This window comes from Centrocercus urophasianus, unplaced genomic scaffold (genome assembly GCF_019232065.1).
Source record: "Centrocercus urophasianus isolate 14NV4802_14NV808 unplaced genomic scaffold, USGS_Curo_1.0 seq_12, whole genome shotgun sequence".
NCBI classification, from domain to species: Eukaryota; Metazoa; Chordata; class Aves; order Galliformes; family Phasianidae; genus Centrocercus; species Centrocercus urophasianus.
Window position 1 is genome coordinate 5982631 of NW_024884364.1, and position 7294 is coordinate 5989924.

Genomic DNA, 7294 nt, shown 5'->3' on the forward strand with positions numbered 1-7294 from the left:
TCCTTGAACATTTCTGATTATGTTTCTTGCCAAACAAAGGCGATACGTTAACTGCATTGCCTTGGCCTGGTATTTATAGCAGGCAGTGATGTTGTTTCTCTTTAATGCTTTCTCTCAGTAGTTTCAATTAGGCGTAGATCAGCCAGAAGCGCTTTTGAGAGTCTCCAGTTTCTGTAGCCCCAAAATAAATACTCTTCAGTAGGCATCTCTACTTAAGGGATATCACTCCTCTTCATGAAAAGCTCTTCTCCCTGTGCTAATCAAATTGCATGGAAGACACAGTTTTCTCCTGTCACACCTCTGTGACAAAAGGTACTCATGGACTGCTTTATCCAGGCTTTCTCAGTGCAGGTCTATCTTTCAGCCAAGTGCGGTGCTACTTGCACTCTAACAGATAGAAAAGTGATTAACAAAAGTTGAAGGCCTAAATTTTGGCTGTGCTATTTGCTTTGCTATGTCATAGATGTCACTAACTTTGTTTGAGAGATGAGGAAGAAGTGGGGGATGGTTGTTGGCATTATGATGTTGAATAAGGTTTATAATAGCAATAATCCTCCATGAAAACAGTTGTTATCATAGTTAATGCCTGCTTTGTCAGTGTGTTAACCTTCCTTGGCTTTGCCTCGGGCCATTAAATGACCAACCATTCGTTAAACTCCTGGGAGCGACCAATTTCAGAGGGAATATTATGGAGTTCATTTGCGAAGTGAAGCACTTGGAATAGCATGCATATGTATCACTTGCTACCACATAAGCGTGCACACCTACACCAGCGCTCATGTGCATGAGCTTGACTGCAGACACAGTGCTGTCATCACATGTGGCCTCATTTGTGTTCTAGTGTGCACTGATCGCGTCCTCCTGTGTTAAGTATGGATCCAGGTAATACAGATGGGCTACAAAAAGGAAGAGAGGACTAGAATTGTCATTCAGATGAAACCTAAATGATCTGCATTGTTATTATCACTTTTCCTACTTTGACCTGCTCTCTTCCCCACAGACTGACTCTTTCTGATAGTGAAGAACTATCTTCACTGTGAGAGGCTAACCTGTCTTAGTGTCTTTCATGATAACTGAACATAAAGTTTAGTCTTCTACTTTTGAGCTTGACATTGCTTTTACAGCCCCTTCTATAGCTTTCCATAGCTGTACCTATAGCTAGCCTTCTATAGCTTTTCTATAGCTGTACCTGTGCACTTCTCAAGCAACTGAAGTTAAGTCGGTTGCTTCCTGAAGTGGATAAATGAGCTGTGTTAGAGGCTTGACTGTTATGTTTTTTTTTTTCCCCTACTGAAGAATTTATCTGGCCATGTAGCACTGGGAGATGCAGCATCTCCGTGCGATCCTGTACACCAGACACCATCTGGGCTGGTTTTCTCAAGGCCAGGGATTTCACTATGTACCAGAAGAGTTGTTGTTTCATACATTATGGTGATTGTGAATCCCACCACATGCCCCTTGGCCTCTTTCTTTGTGTCTGTAAAATGTTACATAAAAATATGAAACTTTATACCCAGTATCGCTCACTGAATTTTGAGTATAAATCTGTTTTCTCTCATATCAATTTTAGAGAGATTTACTGTTTTGTCAACAGTAAAAATGGCGTGTGTGCATTCTCCTGCTGATATCCTCCTGTGTTTCAGCCTTTAAAAGTTCCCTCAGGCAGGGATCCTGTCTTTCTGAGTATCTGGAAAGCAGCTAGAGCAGCCAGCAGCTAGAACATATTATTTCTTCATGCAAAGAGGAAAAAAAGAAAGAAAAAGATTCTGCGGTATCAGTAGGATTGCAAAGGTTGCAGTGAAAGCTCCTACTGCTGAATATTGAGATCTATTTGAAAAGACAATGCAAGACAGCACACTGTGGCAGGAGCAGCAAGAGGGCACGCCAATGTCCCTGGCACCCCTTTGCTTGAAAGGGAAGCGCTACCTTTTGCTTCAGATATGCAAATGCAGGTGCTCTTTGTACTTCCTCAGCACTTGAGAAATTAAAACGAAAAGAAAGGGTTCTCCTTCAGTGCCAGCCACTCTTAATTGTGCCTCTGTCTCAATATGAGTTTCGCTACTTTTTAAGGGCTCCCCTGCTTTCCTCCCTGTCTTTCTGGAATAGTAAAGTGCTCTCACTTGCTGCTTGGACACTCCCAAGTGCTGCTCGCTGCAGGTGTCAGTCTGACAGTTTATGAGAGCACTTCATAATCCCATAAAGAGACAGAGAGGAGAGCACTTTGCAGTGCACAGCCAGAGATGCTGCTTAGCTTCGTTTGCTCTTCACATGCAAATTAGGAAGGCTGCTTTCACTACACAGGCCCTTCAAGGCACACAGAAGTGCAAACATTTTCAGACAGAGTCTGTATCTGGTAAGCAAACATCTTTAACTTTCCACAAGTGCGTCTCCCTTGTCCTCCAATCAAATAAAAAAGAGCGAGGAAGCTAAACATCTAACTAAATAGTTCTTAGGAATAGAAAGACTGTCAAAAGCAAATGAGCTAGATAGCTAAATAACAAGATTTCCTTCTGTCTCGTTCTTTTGTGAGATTCCAGCCGTACCAGCAAGGATCTGGGCAAGAAGCGTGAGCAGTAGTTTAGGCTGCTGGTAAGTTGGGCATCCAGAGAACTCAGATAATGAGCCTTGAGCTTGTGTAGCGTTAAAATACGTTAAGCCTGAGGCTTATCTATTTGATTCCTAAACCTTTAGGATGAAATTGGTTCACGTTGTTTTGGGTTTTTAAAAATTAGAAAGGTTTCTTTAAAAGTCAAAAAATAAAAAATCAACTGTATACAGAAAAGAAAACAATGACAACAAAAATACCCAACAACCAGGGGTGTGGGGTCTCAGCTTCAGAGAACAGTGACTTGAAAGAAAAAAAAAACCATTGCTCATAAGAAGCTGTGTGGAACCTGATGCCATGAGCGCCTTTAGGACAGGCACTTCATTAAAGCACAAGTAGCAAGGGGATGAAATGTTCAGTTTGTAATTCCTTCTTGCCTCTCTGGTACATTTAATTTACTTTTAATATAATTATTCATTGCTTAGTACAGCCAAACACTGTTTACCTAAATATCTGCACTATAAAACGTGCTTATCCATAATGAGGTCATATCCCTCAGTTGTTTCCATCATATCAAGCAGTACTTTGTTTTGCAGAGCGTTTTACCAGCATGCCTTGTGTGACTTCCCCTCTCTGTCAGATAGATAGAGGAAGGTGAGGGTATGTTTTTAAGTACAGTCCTGCCTATCTCTGGATTTATAAAACACTATTGCTAGAATTTTGGGCAATGTAACAAGCTGTTGCTCACTAGTTATTCACACAGCATTGCATTACCCAAACACGAAGGTTGTTTTCCACAAGTGAAAAGAGACAGCAGTGTGTGCTGGGGAAGGTGTTAAGAATACATAGGATAGGGCTTGCTTTCTCTTCTGACCAATACCAGCGTAGAACATTTCTTTTTGGATTCAGAGAGACAGACCAGTGCCTTAGCAGTAAATCAGATCTGTGATGTGTTTAGGTTTTATAATGTCGGTGAGCGTTAACTTATGCTACTACTTGGGCTTCTGTGGGTGATGGGACTTCCCGCAGTTCTTGTCTCTAGTTAACATCACATGCAAATGAAGCTATTATAATTCATACTTTTAAGGCATATGAGTGGCAAATTAGCAACCACTACTTCAGGAAGAGATCGGACAGCCTTCCCACAGCTAGCACTGGGCTGGAAATTAGCAATGTACATGTAAAACAGGAGCTAGAAAGCTAAATTCCTTTAAGAATGGATTATATGAGTTCCATGGCTTTTCACTTCTGTATCAGATGTGAATGCTGACTAGGGAATGGACTCTGTTTTCTGTGTCATGGCGGTAGCTCAGGAGACTGTGTAGGCTTCCCATCAGTTCTTTCTCCTTGGAACAAAGAATGTTGAGCCAAATGGAAATTCTTCTACTGATTCTGTTGACTCCTGTGAGCTTTGAGCTGTATAATGGTCATCTACGTGAAGTGCATATCCCAACCTGTAAACTGTGTCTCTTTAGAAGAGAATCCTGACTGAAGGGCCAAGCCTGAGGCAGTCTCTCTGTATCAGCATTTGGGTATGTCGGTGGAATAGAGTGTGGAAAAACAAGCAGTGTTCCCCGTGCTTTGGATTAATAGAGAGTTTCCTGGGACTGGCAACACAATAAATTAAAACAAAAAATGAAAATATCAACAGCAACAAAAACACTTCGTAATAAATTTCCATGTAAGAAATGCCTATCTGAATTCCGGTTTCGTGCAGTTTGTTGCACTCGTCTGCATGTAGCATCCTCGTGTGTCATTGTCCTTGAAGATGGTTAGCACCTTTTATCCACAGTCCTCAAAGTCACTGCAAAGCAGTAATGAATTAAACTGCACAGTGCCCCTGCTAGTTAGGTAAATGCCATTTCTGTTCCCACAGATGGGGAGAAATGAGGCACAAAGAGGTTAAATGCTTCACCTAAGGACATGCTCTAATGCATCGTTTTCCTTTTTCTGCATGGTGAGGGCTCTGTCCCCCCTGCCAGAAAAAATGCTCAGAACTGTTCTTGGACTCTAAGCAGATCTGATGAATCCCATTCGTACTGACAAAACTTGGGAGCTGGAATTATACTCTTGTCCCTCAGCTATCTAAAGTGAACTTCTGAAACTTGAATTAAAGGACGTCTTTATTAGCTAGCTGTGGTGATAGTAGGTAATAATTGAATAACACCTCTCAGTTGGCCTATCCAACACAGGGCTACATGATCGTAGTATACAACAACCATGTAACAGAGCACAGCTTAGTCCTGGTTCTGTGATATAAAAAAGGTCTTACAGTGGCTTGAAGCTTTCTGCTTTCCATTTTGGGATGTTTTAGGGAGATAGCAGCACTCCTGAACACAGTGACGCTTGTTTCTGTATAGATTAAACTTTTACATACACTTCTATCTTCACCAATTTGTCATTCTCCTCCTTTCTCTTACCCCCATAGTTTTGGGAAACAGCTGTCATCACCATCTTGCTGATGAGGACAAATGGTGGAAATGACAGCAATGTCATTGTGTTTGCAAACAAGATAAAAGCAAACCTGAAACTCAAATGCACTTTCAACTATCAAGTGGAGAAAACTGTCATCAGATCAAGACTTGATGGTAAAAGAATACTCCCGTTCTTATTTTATATTCAGGCAAAAAACCAAAATGATGAGAACTAGAAAAAGCAAGTTCCAGGATCCAACACCCATAATCCCTAAGAGGTTGATAGACTTTTTAATATATTTTTCTTTCTTTATCACAAGACCATCCGGGACATGTGAATGATCGTACTCTCTTCCACTCCCAAGTGGCTTCAAATCTGTTGTTCACTCATGATCACAGGCTCCATATGAAAACACAGTGCCTCTAAATGTGTCAGCTGCAGGGGACAAGCCTGAGCTTACGAGACAAAGTTTTGTCGGCTAGCTGTCTTGTAAAAACTTTGTTTTTAATTTAAATATGATTTTCTTCAAAAATACTTGCAGGGAGCTGTGTTTTTCCTGTGTTGTTTCCACCTTATTACCTCTCTGACCAGTCAGCAGTGAACAGCTGCCAAATTGCCTTCTCACATCTCTGTGGACTGTGTACCATTGCTTCTACCATCTCTGCTCAGGAGCTTTTGCACATAAAGGTGACGATGCCAGCCCCATCTTAGTGAACGAAAGCTTCATTGAAGCTGGATGTTATCGATTGAAAGGAGATAACTCGTTCCACATGTAAGCAGAATGAAGGGAAAGAGAGTGCTCTGCCTGCCTGTCTTACACTTCATACACCTATGCTGGTGTGTGTATGTGAGCATGCATCATTCATCTGCTTCTGAAATTCAACAGGTTTTTATTAACTCTTTTTTTAATTATTATTTTTATTTTTAATTTGGATACCTGTTTGGCTAAAACTCTGTTCTTCCAACTTTGTCTAAAAAACCTGAGGTGTTTCTCTAATAGATCCTTTTCTCTCAATTTTTTTGCAGTTAGGAGGGTAAGCTGCATGCTGTTCTTGTACTGGTGTTCTTACTCTTTTGTATGTACCTTCTTCTGTCAAGGTCAGCTGGGGAGGTGGGGACAGAAGATGTCCTACAGCCTTTTTGAATCTGCATGTCACATATCATCAATTACTTTTTGACAAGTTCAAGCAGTCAAACTCCATAATGAAATGCCATCCCCCAGGTAGCTGAGATGTACTGAAGGGTTCTAAAATAACTGCAATAAGCAGAGATTCTCTTGTTTGGTCCTCCAAGCAAGTTTTATGGTGCTGATGAAGTAGTTTCATCAAGAATTCCTTTGACTTCTCAAAAGAGAAGAGAAGTTCAAGCGTGTAAATTACATTTGATGGTATATGAATAGACCTTTATGCTTTACATACCGTGTTTGTCCAGTGAGAAGGTCTTTATCCTAGAAGCTCAGCACTGACATTGGTTCTCTGTTATTCAAGTTAATTACATGCTTTGGGGATACTGAATGAAGCTGCTTCCCCTGTAAGACCAGTCTTATAAAACTGTGATTTTGTTTTGGATTCCTTAAGTCCCACTTTGTTAGAAGCAGAAAGAGAAATGAAGGAAACTTCTGCAAATTCATAGGCATTCTGTTAAAGAAATTTTCTGAATCAAAATAAAAGGAGGAAAATGTCCTTCGTAAGTGCATTGGATGTACAGTTCACATACATTCCATGACCTGAACTAGGTGAAACAGCCCTTTAAGTAATAGCCACACTATTCCTTGCTGAAGTTGTTGGGACTTAGATAGCCAGGTTCCTTTGAGTACTTACACCTGAAGGGGTTGCAGGAAGGCGAAGTCCTGGAGTGGAGAAGAATAGAGTGCACTCAGAGGTTTTGTTGCAGGGACAACTATGGGAGGAATAGGGAATGCATTTCCTTTATGCTGGTTCTTTAGGTGCTGCTGACAACCTTCTTAAATATTTTAAAGTTTTTCTTCTTACGGCCTCAGAAGTTCATGTGCTTAGGTAAATCTCTTGGGCTGGGAACCCAAATTAACAACTATGTTGGTTCCTGGTGGAGGGAGATAAACAGTGCTGATTAATCAAACTCAAGGAAATGCTAATCGTGTTGTTTTCTGAATCTCAGAGAAGTTACAGAGTTTGTTTATAAGTAAGTGGTTCTAGCCCTTTCTCCTTCTGCACTTAAAGTCTTATTAACCAGAATTTTTCCTTTCTGGTTTTCATTCTTAAATTGATAGACAAACCAGAGAGGGAGAGGACACAGATCAGGATAGAGAAAGATGAATGGTGAGGAGCCTCTCTCCGCTGTTATAGATCCCATTCA